Here is an 18,797-nt window from a genome sequence, read left to right as displayed (position 1 = left end):
AGGACCAGGTGCTCAAAGGAGTCAGGGCTGCAGTGCTTGGCCAGAGACCTTTGCTATTTTCAGAGTCTGTCTTAAAAGGGTACCAAGGCCAAGCAAGTTTAGAGAGATGGAAACGGAACAGGTGTTTGGTGGGCAAGCAGACGGCTGCGATACGGCCATTAGACAAGCCCGGGCCAGGCAGGTTGCCGGACTTCAAGTACTCAGTTCTGCTTTGTTGATGTACAAGTGAAAGATTCAACCATAAATTAACCACGTTTGTTTTTAATTCACAAAATTAAAGTTACACAAATATTAGCTAAGTCTATGCATACAGGTTATAATACCAGTGTGAAAGCAATGAAAAATTATAATACTAATTTCGTAAAGTACATACTTTAAAACCTCTCTTAAATATCCAGTAACACCAACGAAAACACATGATTTCAGTGTAATACATCAGAAACACTGGTGCCTGACATTTTAAAGACTGACTTGTTCTCCTTTCACTTTTCCAGGATTACATTTTAGAGTATTTTTACATCTCTGCCCCTACAACGGAAGCACTGGCTTTCTCCCCATTTTGCAGAAAGAGGCAAGATGCTCTTTCATGAGACAAAACATACCCGGAGCTTTCTCCCACGCACAGCATCATGAAAACATGCTACCTTATTCAGCAGATTTCTCACCACCCAGTGTTTAGTCTGTTTATCAGAAAAATAAAAAGACGGTAAGTTTTTGCCATTATTGCTATGGTCTACACAGGAACAATGAAGACAGAGGAAATGTGTTACTTTATTGACACAGACAAATCAACAGCTGGGAAGAAGCAGCCTCCTAGAAACCCTGCCATGCCTCTCCCCAGCCCTGAGCTAGACACTCCTGGAGCCAACTTTTGCATGAAGGCTTTTACAGGCAGCCTGCTGTGTCTTTTAACGTTTGACTTTTTAAATGAAAACTACCTGGCACAGATTAACAAAGTTCCTATATTCATCTCATAGCAAACCAGACAGATGCAGAGAGATACCTTTCCTTAGGTAAACCCAAGGAAAGCCTGCTCATTCACAAAGAACCATTACATTTTTGTGTCCTCTACCTAGCACATGCGTTAACTGCGTAACTAAATAATTCTTCTCCAAAGGTATTTTTCCTGCAGTCAGATGAAACATTTAGAGGAATTTATTGTATGAAGGCGTACATTGTCCCAGCAAGGGAGAGAACGTGACCCTAGCCCTTTGAAACTAACTCGAGATAACATGGTCTTTTGTCACTAAAGAATTAGACACTTACATGCACTGCACATACAGGACTTCATTTGCACTTCTGTACCTCATGACATAAACACAAGGTGACTTTTCCACTCACTGAACAGTACCTTTCTTCTTTGTGTTCAGGAGCCATGTGTGCACAAGAGGATTTCAGGAGGATTACTTAAGGAATAGGGGATGAGGCAGAGTGATTAACATCAGAGAAACTTGCTCCTCCAGGGATCACATAGCAGCTACGTGTCAAACTGCTCCACTGAAGTATATCAGTCTATAAAGTGTCTAGTACGTCCTACAACAGCACGATCAGCTTAGCTGGAGATCTAGAACAGATTCACTTGAGAAGACCAAAGACAGTAGGGAACTCCCAGTTACTACTGCACCAGTTACTTGGTTACTCTCCTGAAAAACAATGCTGAGCCGAAGCTCAGGCCTCACGGAATTTGCACTGCTTGCAATCATGAAAAACATACTTTTAGGGACAGCTCTACCAGAAATTCTGGCTTTTTAAGATAGATCTACTAGCAAGTATTAAAGGCCAGGTGTATGCTTTAAAACATTATACCAAAAAGCAGGAGAGAGGCAACATTCATTTTCCATCCTACTGACTGCAGACTTGTTTTCATACACCTAAGATCAATTGTATGTATTTCTCTCTCCTCATTCCTAGTCCAAGAGAGTGGCCAGTGAACTTGTCAGGTGCCGGGACTACGTAACTGAAGACTGTGAACAGGATTTGCTATCCTGTGAGACACTTAAAATCATGTCATCTACAGGTGGGCAGCTTGAAAACAGATCCAAGCACATCTCATATTTGGGAAAAAAATATCTAGTCTCTACACTGTGAGATTCAGCTCATCCTTTACAGTATATTATTAATAATACAACACCATTAAAACATGCACAAAAGTCTGTCAATCCACCACTGAAATGTACAAACACAGCCTGTATTTATCTACAGTTTAGGATAGGAAAAGAAAAATTCATTTGTCTCTCAATCTGAAGGGCAAATTTTTAAGTCAGAATTTATTAAGATAATGCTACTGCTAAAATTATTGTAATCATAAATATACAAAGTTGCTTGCCTTTCAATAAAAAGGAGAAAAAAACACTTTAGCCGTAGTAAACAACTCACTTTTTATTACAAATCAAGTATTTTTCAGCAGCTGAACAGCTTCCCTTCACCCCCATCAGATCTTTCTTGTATTTTGAATGCCACGAAATGCAGCTTTGGTCAATTTTGCAGTGATTTACACACATTTCGTTTCTGGATGTGCATTATTCCTGGTCCTTACCTGAGGCAATGTAGATATCCAATAGCTCCTCCCTTTTCAAATATTGCTGTTGATTAACTGAAGGATTAGATTTCTGGTTCTGTAATGGCTTGTTTTTAAAACCTTTGAATGTTCAGACCCCATGCTTAGAGCATGGTTTTACTTGCTAGTAAACAGATGTTGTAAGGGAACATTGAAAACTCAAGGACTGGACTGACTTTTAAAATATGAATGGAGCATTAATAGAGACATTTCCCCGGGCATGGCTGAATTACAGTTTTCATAGAATTCTATAGATCGGAAAACAAATCCCCAACACTATGTGCACCTTTAATTTCAGCCAAATGTAGAGCAGCCTTAGAGCTCCCAGTGTTTGCCTAGCTCCTGCAAAACAGGGCTCAACGGACTATTAAAAGCCTTGCCATTATTATTACCCTTCATTGGAATTTGTCTCTCATAAATTGGGCCAGGAGGTCTCAAGAATCATTTTGCCAGCACAGTAATATTTCTTTGTCTTGTATAGGTGCTTTCAGTGCATTCTTATCCCAACTACATGAGCAAGGAGTAAAACAGATCAACCCTTGGCCCGCTGTTCGACAATTTGCTGGAATGGCTTTCATCAGTGCCACAAATACAGCACAGACTCCATCCAGCAGTTAGGGTTTCAGAGCAAGGCTCTGTTAATTTGTGTCTCATTTCAAGAAACAGACAATTTCAATTTAGCAAAAGGAAAAGGTCTTCATAAAATTAACTGAAGTAATAAACCACTCATTATCCAGTGACGTGTTTTTCAACTTCTTACCTTTAACTTCACCAGTCTTCCAAACCAGGCAAAACTTTCCACTCTCTGAAGCAGGCTGCTTCGCCTCCTCTTGTGGGCGATGAAAAGCACACTCGGAGCTCCTAGACGATTTTACATGAAAATACATTTCAGTGGAATTATAGTTTATAACACTTTCTGATATTTCACATAATAAAAGGTAAGAGATCTCCTTCAAATTTGGGACAACCTTATGTAAATCAGGAGGGTTTCCTTGAAATCTGAGCTATGTGAATTTACAGTCACAGGCAGGATCACGATTCTGATTTGAAATATATTTGCCAACTAGTGCAGAACTAGCTTTGTCATTATTAGTGCAAAAGCAACAATTACAAGATCTGCTCACAAATATTTTTAAACATATCATAAAACAATACAAACATGGTTTAATAAACAATAAAAAAATATTTGAAACAGTGCATGCTTTCCTCCCCGGGGGAGAATTTAAGACGATTATTTCAGAGATGATCCTGTTTATGGAAGTTAGATGTAAATAATATAGAGCAACCAACAGAAAGGAAAATACACTTTTCTGTAAAGAACATGCACAAACTTGTTTATGATATAAATAAATAAATAAAAACCAAAGTAATCTTGGTGAATTATATATATACACACTATATGTAAAATGGAATGAAAAACATGAATCAACATTTAATAAGTCTTAGATATCTTTCACAGAACAGCTGATAAATATTCTCCTCTCCTTCCCTCCCACAAAAGTACTAAGCTCCAAGTGAGTAAAACATTTTTAGACACTTGGTGGTTCAATCAAAATCTCCTGAAAGGTTCTCTTATGTCTCCTCTGTTTCCTGTACTTTACATTTCATCCAGCACAACAACAACACGAAAATGACCTCTGTTATTTCAGCTGGTAAGAATTTAACAGCCTTGCTGTAAATTCTGTGAGACCTTTGACAAAGAGTGGTTAATGACTGTGGCATGCTAAAGGAAAGATTAGTTTTCCAAAGTCTCTACCATTACTAATAATAAATAAATAAATATATAAACAAATATCACAGTCACACAGTAGCTAGTGACCAAAATAAATCTGAGTAAATAAGAATCCAGCAGTTTTCATTAAGTTTAATCCCTAGCCTCAAAGTGTTAAGCATCACATCACACATAAAATATGACAGACTTGGGCCCAATACAGCAGAAAACATCTCTAACCTCCTTGACTATGGAGAAAGAGCCACTGACTGGGAACAGGTCCGTTTTACTCAGAGGAGAGGCTATAGCTGCATTTGTCAAGGTGCAGGCCCACAGAGAAGCCACAAGCTGTGGGGCAGACTGGGTACCAGAAGGGATAAAGTTCTATGAAATCCTGATTCACTCCCACCCAAAGCCAGATCCCTACCTTGAAGCAAAAGTTATATTGCTAGTGCCAACAGTGTCCAGAAAACACAAAGGACTACTTCACGTACTTCCTCCAAACTCCTAATTAAGAACCATGACCTAAAATATTTGCTAGGTATTTTTTGTACACGTTTTTTTTAAATTCAGTTTTCCCACTTAATGAAATCCCTGAAAATTCTCAGTTAAAGCCTTTAAATATATTAATAGTTTTCTTCTAGATCTCCAATGTCAAGGCTACCAGAGTCTCTTTCTTTGGACCACACAGGTGGCTTGAGTTGCTGCAGCTGTTGGATGAAGGTCAGTTATAATTTAGTCTTACTTAAAAGCTACAAAAATCAAGGAAAGCAAAATATAACATCATTTTCCAGAAAAGCATTATAGCCCAGTAACCTGCAGAGACAGGAGAAAATGCACCTCTCTCTCTCCGGTAATTTGGGATTTGAAAGGGAGTGCTGACATAATTCTGACGACACTCATCTCCAGGTTTTTAAATGGAACTTGATAATAGAGTAAAACTTTCTGCGATGTGATAGCAAAAGAGAAGGACAGCAGACCTCATAACCTCCCTTCCCCCAACATACTCCCGTTCTCTGGGTCCGAATTTTCATCCATCATCTTTAACTTGTCACTCTAGAAATAGCCTAGAAATAGGCTTCCAAATCAATTTTCTGGCAAGAAAACCAAACCTAACCATCTACTGAATGGAAAAGGCTGCGTTTTGGAAATCCCTTATAATCAACCTCATCAATCGATAAAATCATATTTTGAACTACCAGCAGCAGGAAGTCAAACAAGGGTTAAGGCTCTTTACAGCTAAATTAATCCATTCAAAATTTGATTCTATGATTTAAACCAAGCATAACTAATGACTTAAAACCTCCAGCAAATTTTAAATACTCTGACTTAATTATGAGGCCAAAGTATAGAGAACAAAAAGTATAGCATTTTCAAAGTTACATCAAAGATTTTCTCACTCAGTGTATCAACATCCAAACTATAATGTGTAAATACACACCTGTAATGACAGCCAAAAATTCTGAAAGCCACAAAGAGCTGTTTCTGCTGCAATAATTTATCCTGAGAAGTTTCATACAACTTCAGCTTCATAATTTTGATGGAAATAATTCTAACTAATGAAAATAGAGGCACAGAAAACACGAACACAAATTAATCTACAAAGAAGTGTATCGAGGGATGACAACGGGTGAGATGAACCTCATTAATTTAAATGATGCGTTTTTAAAGTGCTGTATTGTACAAATATCCCATGCCATAACCAAACGACAATGGCAGCACCCTGCGGTCAGCCGAGCTGCGGCTGCTTGGCCGCAGGACCTGCAGCCAGGCTTGGGAGCAGCTGCACTCGAGCTGAGACTCAACCAGCTGGCTCTTCTGGCCACAGCAGAAGAAAAGGAAGAAAAAGGGATAAAAAAAAAATCCACAGTGGCTTCTTACATTTATTTTGACTGCCAAAATTGTCATCTTCCCAGTGTTTAAAGCAGACAGGTCTCCAAATACTACCAAATGGTGCAATACCTTCTAAAAATTGCCAAGTACAAGAAAATGTCTTTCAGACTAAATAAAGTCAGTAATGACAAACACATGAAGCAAAACTTTGTAGAGTAATATAGTGATTAAATCTGAGTACTGTGCTTAGCTTTCCAGATAACTCTGGTGCCAGACACAGTGTGGTTGGCATCCTTATGACTGTAGGCTCTGAAAATGATTTCCTTTGAAAAAGGCTCCTATTCTCCGTCTACGAAGCAAGATGATCCCTTTTTCCCTCTTGCTTCTAGAGCAGGGGACCATCCCTGGCAGAGCTCTGTGCGGCACACACTTGTACAGTCACACACCGTGTTTGCAAAAGGAGAACCAGAGCATACAGATTTAAACTAACGCTTGCTAGTTATACAAACACATCGGCTATGTAAAAATATATACTTGCAGGAAATACTATATATTTCATAACACATTATTAACAATTCACTACAAGAAGGCTTTCCAAATTATCAAACAAAGGAACCATATTCAGAGATGGCAAAAATAAACTTGAAGTCACTAAGGTGAAGAACAGTGAAATCTGACAGTTGTTTTTTTTTTTGTCTTCATTGTCATTCAGCTGTTAAAACTTGCACAGAAAATCTTCCAGGAGTTATGAAGCAGAGCTCCCCTAACCTTTCTCTGTAGTCTGTACTGATGTGACCCAGAAGTTCCAGCAGGAAACAACTCTAACTGCTTTTACCTGAGGAGAGTCATAATTGAACATAACTTGAACTTCCCAAGTTTCTGCCAAAATACCTGGAAGTTTATCTTAAAAAACACTCTGAACTGCATAGAGTGCTTTCAAAGATGCTTAGACTTAAATACAAAAGGGATCTTTGCTCCTAAAAAAAAAAAAAAAAAAAGGAAACATAGTACAGCAAACTGTCTTTCAGTCCAGGCATTTTCTGTGTGCAGGAATCCTGAGAAGCCACAGAAAGATCACACGCATCCCAACACAGAGAAAAAGCACTGTGTCTCTTCAAAAGGATGCGGTCTCTCTTCTTCTTGGCAGCAGCCTATGTTCATGAGCCGGACAGAAGTTATTCAGAAGTTATTGAGGGACTGAAGACTCATATTTGATAAGGATCCAGACACTCAGTATGTGCCATTGCTTAAGCAACAGCAGAGGAAAGAATGGCAATCTAAAAAAGGCACTGTCTTAACAAATGCTTAGAAAGAAACATTACACTGCTGAAGAGAACACACAAAAAAATGAAATGCATGAATTATTTAGGTAAATGAACAGTTACTAAAAAGAAACACAAAATGTCAATTAATTCCAGAAGCATTTCTACTCTTTTAGCCACTTTATTTTTAGGCTGCAGCATTGCTTCTTGTATGAAGCAGAAGCCATTTGTCAGTGCAAATAATGCGCGATTAAGTGAGCAGCCCAAAACTGCAGCATGCAACTGTGAAATACAAAGTTTGAATTTAGCAGCATAAACTCCCTCCACTTTTTAACATTCATCAGGCTCTTTTTCTTAATGGTTTCGTCTGTGTTGGTGTATGAGTATATACACAGATGTATATTTTTTTCATTGACTCACAATGACTGAAGAGAACTCTCTACGACCTATGCACATGTAATAGGCACAGCTTGGACCAGAAAACAGTGACTTACGGGTCTGTTAACATATACCTTCCTCAGTAAAGATGAAAACATTAACGACGAGGCCAAACAAAAATCCTGTGCCAGCCTAGCACGTGCCAGTAGTTTAGAAGGAACGTAGCAAAAATCCCACTGAGCTACTGCACAAAAAATCCAGCAACTTCAAACGAGTTTCTGTATGTCCTGAGTCACACAGTACTATGCATTACCTTGCGAGGACTATAACCAAGATGAAAGAAAAGCAGTATAGAAGTACTACTGCAGCAATTAAGCCATTTGATGATATACTGCATATCTACAAGTCATGCAACAGGCTGTTTACTATGTATACATGCTTGGAAAAATCCCCAAATTACCAAGACCAAATGTTCTGCTTGCGTAAACTTGTGTAACTTCATGAATTTGTGCGAAGATATCAATACAATACATTTTTGATTCCTCAGTAAATTAGCTTAAAATGTAGTCTTCAAAGGATGCAGATGACTCGTACGTTCCCTTGGCTGTAAAAATGAGCGATATAGCATATGTGCATGCAAAGCACTTCTCCATGAAAGGGGCTCTTTGTTTTGTGATGATAAAATGATTAATGGTCATGGAACTGTGATGCGGATCACTACCAGTGACTTGGGACATGTTTTAAATCAGTAAGAAAGTTGTTCACACTTTTAACACAATAGTATAAATCAGGGCTGTTTTTCAAAAGCTCTCTTCTAAGCTTGCGTGCATCAGAACTACCCGTGGGACTGCCTAGGCTCTTAAGTTTAACAGCAGCGCTCTATGATTTAGCCTAATAAAATTAGGGTTACAGTCTATTGGGAGATTTGCGTACTATAAACGAACAGAAACAACTACAAATTTCAGCAGAAATTACACACAATTTCCTTTAACCCTATGATAATTACACAGGCAAGTGATAAAACTCATGCAACAAATAGATGGCATTTTAAGAGTTCATATTTCTCTTAACTATTACACTGAAAAGGTCCACTGCTTACCAACTAGTTCTAGGCTCTTGCTGATCTCCACTCATACTTTACCCAATCTCTTCTCCCCTGCTTAAAAATAAAACCCATTTGTAATTGCGATGTAGAAATGAGCAGAAGAAAGACACTGGCAAGCAACAACCCAAGACCCATTTTTCAGCAAGTTTTTAAATGTCGCTAAAAGCTTTCTTAGGGAGGAAAGAGTGGCCCCCAGTCAGCCCCCTGCCTGGCTCCCAGTTCTACAACACCAGCTTTAACTTCTTCAGTTTTCCAAATTATTAATGCAAGGCAAGACTCTACAGCAATTCCACACAGGAACCTGTCCATAGACGGAAGGATAACCAGCACGTGGCAAGCCGCGAGGACCTGCACTCCCCGACCTGCAGCAGGAGGTGGGGGTGGATGCAGGCACAGGGATGCTGTCAGTGCAGGCTCCCACCTTGGCAAGAAAGTGAAGAAAAGGCAGAGCTCATGGTTTTACTCAGCATCCACCCGCACCTGGATCTTGAAAGGAAAAAGCCTCAGAGCACAAGATAAGGTGAAACGTGTAAAAAGCACTTTTCTATCAGCAGCCCCGTGTTCTGCTGTAGGAGATTTATCTGGTCTGAAGATTAGACGGCAGGTCTGGAAATCTACCTGCCACGGTTCTGTGTGACACCAGCACGCAGAACACGGAGCAACTGGTTGGGGTTCTGTCCCAGCCCCAGGGCCCCCAGCTTCACAACCAAAACGTAGTTTTGCTCCTGTAGCAGCCCCAGCTGCTAGCAGAGACCAGCCCTCGTCTTCACACATGCCGCCACCGGAGCACCAGGGCCTCCTCCCAGGCTGAAAGCAGTCACAGAACAATTCCCAGCCTCCGATTACATTAATAACCTACTAGCTGGCTTTGCTCTGAGGAACATAACTCTTCTTTATTGCCTGTAGTTCGGAAAGCTCTTTGGGTCTGGCAGAAGCAAGTATGAGGTCAGACAACCAAGTTTCTATCTGGCTCAGCTATGTGGAAGCTCCTAGCCAGGCTGCTGGTTTGGAGCTATAGCTGCTTACCCCCCTTTACAGCCTTAAGGCCAACCTTGTGAACGTTGCTTTAAGGAGGCATTTGCCGGACTGCAGATGGCAAAGCACTTTTCTTGCAGTACCTTTTCATGTCCTCCTATGGAGATGTTTCTGAGCTAGGAAATATCATGAAACAAAGAACGAGTCCTGCTGTTGACTAAATAGCAGGGATTTAACTAGTAGGAAGTTTGCACATCTGTTTCTTTGTCTCTGCTTTTGCTGCTTGTACTGTTGCAGAGATTATGCACCATGTGAGTCACATTATAACTTCTAATATTAACAACCTGATTTCCCACATTTGTTTTCTCCAGAAGCACGAATTACAAAAGATTTCTCCTTCCCCCTCACTTTTGAAAGCAATTAAAAACAAACTATTTAACAAATCCGTAACTGCCAAAAAGCGTTCAAATCAGATCTTTTATTTTCCTGGCCTTCTTGCATTTGACTTGGAACGGAAGCAATTGGCTTTTGCTTCTCTCTTCAAAAAGGCACTTCTAACTAACATTTCAATGTATTGAAAACAGCAAAACAAGAAAATTTGTTTTATGGTATGCCTTTAACAAGCAAGATGGATTTCCAAAGATGTATTCCTCCACCAGGTATTGTTTGGATTTATTTCAAACATCATGTTACCAGACTCTAAAAGATAGATGGAGGCATGCTAATATCATTTTTTCCTCATTACTCAAAATAAACATCGATGCAGAGCAGAGGCAGCAAAGAAAAGAGAATGGAAGGGAAGGGGAAAAAATAATCATTCGCTCTCTATTTCTTAATAGCCTGGATAAGATGGATTTGTATGTTTTGGCTTTCGGTAGCAGAAATAGAATTGCTATATAAATGTCACTTGGAGCAGAAAGACCCGACAAGTTGGGGCCCAGCCCCCCACCTCATTCTGATCATTGCCAGAGCCGCCTGCTTCCAAACACGCCTGCAGAATGGTTTCATTGTGAAGGGGAAAGGGGCTCACTTTTCCAATGGAAACACTGTTATCTTGCAACAGCTGGTTATAGTTAACTACAGCCATACTTAAAACCTTTAAAGTCTGCTTCTTGTTTAGTCTTGTATGTATGGGAAAGGCTTTGGGGGAGATTTAACCCATTATGGTCCATCAGGACAGCACCAGGCAGTCAAATCAAGAGCTGAAAAAGGCACCGCACTTGAGAGGGCAGGGCGCTAACCAAACCCTGTGAATAAAAACTCTTCCTTTCCATTTGCCTTGCTCAGCAGTTAAAACTAATGAAAGGTTAAAACTTCTGGAGCTAAGTCAGCAGAAGCCTATCCAAAAGCATTTATACAACCCTAAAAAATATACAGTGCAGAGCATTTTGATACCAAACTGTGGGAACTGGAGAAAGAAAAGAGAAATAAGTCATCACCACCACCCCCGTAAAATAAGAGGCTGGCTTCTCAGGTTTTCCTTCCTTTTGATTTCAAGCTATTCCAGACAAATAACAGTTATTGTTTAGGATGCTTTCATGCTAAAATCCTTTCTCTCTCCTTTTTTTTTTCCCCTCTTTTGCCAGCAGTACTTCTCTCCTGTTGTTCCTTACAAATCTCAACAGAGAATATCACTCATCAAACTACTCCACACCATTTGGCTGGATTATAAGAACACACAGAAGGAGGTGGGGAAGGCTTACTGTAATTAAAATGTGCTGCCAGTAATGGGACACAACAAAGGGAACCAGGAAAGAAGAAATGCTTACATGCTCACAGCTGTATCTGCAAGTTTAACTGACACTGTGAATGCTTCATACACCTAATTGCCACAAACAAGTCATGTGCTTTTCAGCAGGGTTGAGCACAGCTAAGACAGTGAATTTTTCCATGACCCTAATTCAGGGTTAGAAGACCCAGTGTTCTTTGTGGTATTTCACACAGCGCAAGTTGCTCAGTAAGTATTCAGCATGTCTAACTTCAGCCTTTAGCAGCTTCTGGCAAGTTTCGGGAATGACACATGACACTTGATGACTCTGCTTCCAGCACAACCTCTACAATTACATACAGATGGGAAGGAACAAGAGGTTTAGCATGATTTCGTTGTTTCCATGCCACCTCTTTCCATATTCATAAGTTACACTTTTCAAATGATGTATTTTTATCAAGGAGACCTTGTGTGGCATGATATGCCTAGGAATTTAAGCACATTCCTTTTACTGTAATAATTTACAAATGATTTTGAGCACGCAGTTAAAAACAAAAAGCAAGCTACATTTGTTAAGCTTACAGACTCTCAGATTAAAAAGGAGAACTCTCGGATTAAGTCTAGCAGTTTTATTTCTAATTCTCTAATTACAATGTTCAACCAATCTATGATGTTCTTAAGTAGCCCCTCCCCACTACAGCTGTCAGGCAAAGTGGCACAGATCATTTTGATTAGTTTAGACCAAGCTTCTAGGTTATACTCTTGCTTTGCTCTTTAGAAAAGCATTGTGCTACAATTAGCGAGGTTTATGAGCTGACCTTGTCATTGTTTTTCAGGTTCAAAGCTATCTTGGGCCATTTTGAATCACACGCTCCTGGAGAATTATTTAACGGATCACTGAACCGCTCTGAACACTTAAAAGCCCTCTTTTTGTTGTTTGAAAGTCTTCTTTTGGCAACCTGGGACTTGCCAAGAATAAAATTCTCAGGTTATAAGATTCTTAGAACCAACTAAGCTGCGAGCAGACCGGCTGCACGTACCCATCACACCGCAGTGGTGAGAACGCCGAGGATGTAAGACACCATACAGTAGACTGCCGAGCTGACGTGAACTGTAGCATCCCAGCCATCTGCTCAACAAGTATGTTACACTTTGTGTTGCCAAAATAATCCTAAGTGGGATACGTATGCCTCTAGAAGTGAAGTGTGATGCAAAAGAGTACTGAGCTCTTCAACTTTCCAGTGTCTTTAGTTGTAGCTGAGCACACTTTAAGCTCAAACCCCAAATTTTAAAATGAGATTTTTCACTATTTACCCTTTTTGGCAATAGAAATTCTCAAGGCACAAAAACGCATGTGCACTTTTGAGCCACCTCTAGGCAGGGAGAGAAATTTGTTTTTCCTGGAAGTTGAAACAGTACCACAACCTGGTATCAGGTGCCCAGTGCTGATTATCATTGATGCAGAACATAGAGAAACATGTATTAACACATGCAAACAACTTTTGCCTTCAGAACGGATTTTTTACTTTGTATGTCATCACTAAAAACCATGGCAGAAATGGCTGAACAAAAGTAGCAATCTCTTCAATCCAAAACACAACTCTGACCACAGGAAAGCTATCTGGGCAATTGCAGAGTTATGAATTATAACCAACCAAACAGACCTTCCTTTCTTTCCTACATTGCTTTGTTCTTGGGTTGCCCTAATTCAGGAGTCCCTTTCTGTTCTACTGTTTCCTTGATTTGGTATCAACTGAAATTCTTCTAGATAAAGGAATTAGGGACTTTCTTCAATACTTGTGCAAAGCTGAAGAAAGTGACTTCATATCCAAGAATCAACACCCACTAACACTTAAACAGCTAAGTCAAGAGAATAGCACAAGTAAGCCAAGACTATGCTAGACCATGGACTATTAAAGCTAAGGATAAAAAGCACAGCAGATTTTTTTTTTTGTAAAATAATGATTGCATTAGACAGAGATGAACTTTTTCTGAGTACAATGAGAACAAATTGAAGAATTGGCCTTCTGCATGACAATGTGCTGAAATACATCACAAACCCAGAGTACATGCAACTGAATTGTTCCCAGAAGATAATAGGAAGGCTGCAAGACAGAGGTTTTCCTTTGGTTTTACTTGGAGTACTCAGATGCCAGGCTGCCCAGCTGGCAAGTTCAACTACCAATTTATTTTCATGAGGCTTCATACACTAAGGACACATACAATCAATTAATTGCAGGTCTGGATGTTCTCTGAAGTCAATGGAAAGGTATCTGCTGACTTGGCTGAGTTTTTCAACTGATCCTTAAATTCCACTGCTTTGGAAAACAAATGCTGTTTATAAGGCAGGACACATTTTTAGTTTATAAATGCCGTTTTCGTAACTACATAATTTTTTAACATATACACAGAAAAAAGATGCAAAATAATGTTGCATTTCAAACATGACGTGCATTTTTAGAAAGCATTTCATACTGTGGTTAATGAAATTAGACTCCAACTTTTTGCACTGTAAATGTGCCAAATGAGCACGCTCTGTTTTACTTCACATACACAAATCAGACCAACCCAGCTTCTTCAACATTTGTAGAATGGTTATACATATTTGAAAAAAGTTGCTGCACGTAGAAGAAACTGACAGTAATCTCCACAGTCAGCAGGTTACATGATAATGTCCAGAGAACTGTTCTTACAATCCTGCAATGCAAAGTTTATAGACAGCTTGAAATCAAAATTGAAAGTGTGCCTGAGACAATGTCAGAAGGAATTTCACTATGAAGCCAGCACAGAGGAGCGGAGGCTAGGAGCTATTTACTAGGCAAGGAAAACTTTTTTTTTTTGCCAATTTAAGTAAACTAAATCACTCACATTATTTATGTGATAAGCCACTTTTTTTCTTTTTTTTTTAACCTGTTGCATCAGTGAATATCCAAGGCAGGTATAATGACATTAACATAGATTTAAACCAGGCTTACACTAACATATCTGTAAGAAGAAAAACAGTTCAAAGTGTTTGCTGATTAACTGCCTCTCTACTCACTCACGCATCTTTTTTGTTTCTCCTTAATCACAGAGTGATGTGGGTTGGAAAAACGTAGGTTGCATCATTCTCTACCACACACAAAGAGCCTGGAGAGCCTGAAACATTTTTAAGACACACATAAAAGATTTTTGCAGTGCTTAAAGCAGATGGCATTTGAAACCAGGAAGACAAATTATATCATTCGGAAATAATACATTAATTACTAATTAGATTAAGACTTATATTTTGGAAAAACTTACGGTAACATCATAAGACGTAATCACAATCTTCCCTTCCACATAAGGAATTAAGTGCATTACTCTCCAATCACTGAAAATAAATTTTGCAATAAACTTCAAGGAAAAAAGCTGTCAGAGCTCTAGGGCTGCGGCAAGGGTGCCTGCAGCAGCCAGCTGTTAACTGCTTGGAGAGCTCTAAAGGAACGGTGACAATCTCTAGGGATGACCAAGAACAGAGAGTGGCCTTGCAGACATCCCAGTTCCAGAGAGAGGAAGGCCAATTCAGGAGGAAAAGAGAATAGGGAACAGTTACCTTTCACGCGCAGCTGGGAATAAAGATGATAACAGTAAATACCTGATCTACAGGTAAGTATGATCAACAGCTGGGACAGATCTATGTTTGTGTGACCATATCACAATGCAAGGTCAAAAATCAGTATTTGCAAACAAGGGGCAACACTAAGGGTCTCATAATAGCTTTAAGAGAAAATTTTCTTGCTATTCTAATAAATGGTTATAAAAGCGTGTATTTTTATGGCTAATTTCATCGCTCATCTCATTTGTCTCATACTTCCTTACTGCTGTGAAAGAATTGTATATCCTACTATAAACAGTAGGAAAGATCAATATGGAGTCTGAAAAATCCCAAAAGCTTCACTTCATGTAATACTTCTGTACAAGAATTTTAGCAAGCTGCATCTGAGCTTTTGACAAGATTTTAGCCTGCTTTCATCCTTACATACCGATCTCTATTAGTGGATAATCTGAAAATGTATTGATTGAACCCTTTCACAATACAAACGGACAGAAGTTGTTATAACAAGGAAAGTGCTTTGAATGGAGATAGCAAGTGTGCTTCGTAAACAACCGAGCTGAAGCCAGGCAGTCACCTTTCTTGAGGATGAAAGTGCCACGTACGATAATGGCAGCAAGCCTCAATCCTGCTTCAGTTCACATGTGCTCCCTCCCCCATAAACCAGTGACATTTATCATCAGCTGAATTTAAACCGCCCTTGTTATCAGACAGTCATAATGCCTTAGAAAGGCTTTCTTTGCTGCTCCACGTTGCCGCCCCCACACACCTCCCAGTTCAGACGTGGAGCTGCTGCACCTCACCAGCAGCCCCATACCTGGCTTGTGCGAGCACTGGCTGTGGCTGGGCATGCTACTTCCCAATTGCTCACACTGAACAAAAAGCCATTTTTCCCTTTACTGACCCAGACTTCTAACAGAATTCATTTAAATTACTTTGTAAAATGTAATCAGCTTGGTAATAGGTCACTTACAGAAATATGATTCTGCTTTCAGGATCTCTTTCCATTATGCTAATGCCAAACTAAGGTCCATGAACATTGTTAGACCACACTTTTATTTCTGCAACGCTGTGCAGTAGGGCGTTAAAGAAAGTGTCAGTTAATACTGTGAATGTGGGGAAGTTATAAAACTAAAAACACACTTTTAATAATATAATAATAATCAAAATGCCGGTCATGACTCTAGACTACGAGGAGTTATTAGAGCAACATCAAACTGTTCACCAAAGCTTTACTTTTTTCTTCTCTCTGCTCCTGGTGGCTTCATTTTTTTTTTTTTTTTTTTTAAATGGACCTGAAATTTCATCTTCAGTTTGCACTTAAGAAATTGAACTTAGTTATACTCTAAGTCTCCAAATAAGTAACACTCAAATTACCAAAAAAAAGTTATCCATTAACTTCAAATTCTCACTGACAAACGTAGTCCATTTCTTCTTCAAATAAACCATTTGCTTAAACTTCCAGTCTATATATCGCAATCTGACAGTGACGCAAGAATTCTGCAAGCATAGGTTGCCTCCTATCCAGGGCTACTTTGAGGAAGATGCAGTTGTTCAGTCAGTTATGTTTATGTCATGGTAACTAACTTAAAACAAAGATATGCACTAGGAAACAACTTCAATTGGGGAAAGCCCACTAATGTTTCTAACATTATTGAATTATCAAGAACTGGGAGACACGCCGACATAAGAAACATGTCTCCAAATTAAATGTGCCTGTTTTGTTCATTATCCACAGGTTTCTGGAGTCCCAAAGAAGGTCAGAATAGCCTAATGAATTGTGATGTATTCTTCTGGGATTTAACTACTCAGAAGTAGTAAAAATATCAATTAATATTTTCAGGGCTGATTGTATGCGCTGTCCCTTTGTTCCCTTACTGGCCTAGAGCAATCTGAAGACAAGATGAAATTCCCAAGTTAGGAAGAGGGATGGAACATATTAATAATAAGGTCAAGATTAGAATAGGAAGAAAGTAGTGCACAGAGAGCTTAAAAAAAAAACAACACACAAATCAACCAGCATTATTTATTGAAGAGAAAAACTGACCACTAAGATAAGGTTACAGAACTCTGATTTGTTGCATATGATGCTGAATTGTAAAGGGGTACACAAAGATTTGAATCTCTTGTAAGTTATCAAGATATCAAGAAATAAAATGATACAGGCAGTCTGTGGCATCTCAAAAATTTCTCTTGGAGATAGAAATGTATTTAAACAGAATGGCACCAGCTCCAGCTGTATCCTGATGTGACATGAAGTGAGAAGTTGAAACAGGAAAAAAAGTAAAAAAGCTAGTCAACTTCACATTTAGTTTGACTGCAACAGTTTCTAAACTAAATGCACATAGAGAGGGGATGAAGCCCTTGGGTAAGTTCAGATTTCAGAGTGAGTATTCCTACTACATCTTATGAAGGAGCTCATCTCCCAGAAGAGAGACCTACCCCAGAAACTTGATAGCCGCCTGCTGTGTCTTCCCAAAGAGTTCTCCAGCATGGAGGTCTTCAGAACATGCCCTCCCTTTCAGCTGCACAATTCAGCAACAAACCAAAACACACAGCACTCAGACAGTCTTTGATGGTCTATTGAGCTGAATGCCTGGAAAACTGCTGCTGTTCAGGTTATATTCTATGACTAAACAGCCCACATATACAACCTACAAGCAACCCTCCCGATCAAGACCAATATTCTGACTTTAGTGCATCAGAAGAACAGGAAAAATGTTGTATGTCACTGTCACCTGCTATACTCCTACCAGCCAGAGCTGATCTTGTCTGCTTTTGTTACTCCAGACTGAGAAAACACTAACTTAGGGGGACACATACACACAAAAAAAACCACTAAACAAAACATCATGTTTTTAAAATAAATTTTAAACTGACATAGCGAACAACAGTGCTGTGTATCGAAAATTGATACAGCGTGCTGTTTTTTTCAGCATCCACAGAATCATAGAAACAATTAATGAATTACACTAACTGCTGAAAAAGACCACACCCTGTGCACTGCAAGTCACTCCTTGCCTGAAAAAAACACCAAGTGATTGTTCTAGGCCAGATGAGGTGGGTGTAACAAGCAGTCCAGTTCCACCCCAGCAGCACGCCAGCTCCTGAGACTTGTGGTCTTATCTGGAACCTGCCTTCTCCCCTTGGAGATAATCAGTCATCTGATTTTGATGGAGTACACAAATGTGTCAGTCTTCTGAAAAAAAAATGAAGTATACCCACAAATGTTTTAGCCTGACTTCTGCAACTTCTCAGGGGTGCTTTCTATATTACACCTGAAGAGACCAGCACTTCTAGGAAGGACATTAAAACTACTTCCCCCCCCCGAGATATCATGATCTCTAACAGGGACTCATCCAGGAATGAATCTACTAAACATATAATCAAGGCAATCTCCTATAATAAAATCCCAGAAGACAAGCATGCTAGCCAGACTATTAAAAGTGGATTTTGCTTGGGCTCCCTTTCATAACTGTTGATGTGCTTATATGATAAACTCTTCCTTGTCAACAACACTGAGAACCAATTATAAACACAACCACTAAATATGCTTTTCCCCAATGCTTCATGATTATTTTTTTAAGCTACCCCATAAATTTACAGTTGTCCACGCAGTAAGATGGCAGAACATGCCAAGATGTCCAAGACAAAGTGGCAGAACAGATAGCAGAGACTCAATGTGTTGTTTTTT

General features: G+C 39.4%; 1 protein-coding gene across 16 annotated transcripts in view; it reads right to left on the bottom strand.

Annotated features, from left to right (window-relative positions):
* CDH11 (cadherin 11) overlaps nucleotides 1-18,797 on the bottom strand; it is a 464,785-nt gene that overhangs the window by 240,229 nt on the left and 205,759 nt on the right. For all 16 annotated transcript variants that reach the window (XM_083794688.1, XM_083794697.1, XM_083794684.1 and 13 more), the window contains one exon: nucleotides 3,318-3,418. The gene's annotated coding sequence lies outside the window, so the exon portion shown is untranslated. The remainder of the gene's footprint in view (nucleotides 1-3,317; nucleotides 3,419-18,797) is intronic.

Source organism: Anser anser, assembly GCF_964211835.1.
Source record: "Anser anser genome assembly, chromosome: 11".
NCBI classification, from domain to species: domain Eukaryota; kingdom Metazoa; phylum Chordata; class Aves; order Anseriformes; family Anatidae; genus Anser; species Anser anser.
Note: the sequence above shows the minus strand (reverse complement) of the source record. Positions and strands in the feature narration are given on the sequence as shown.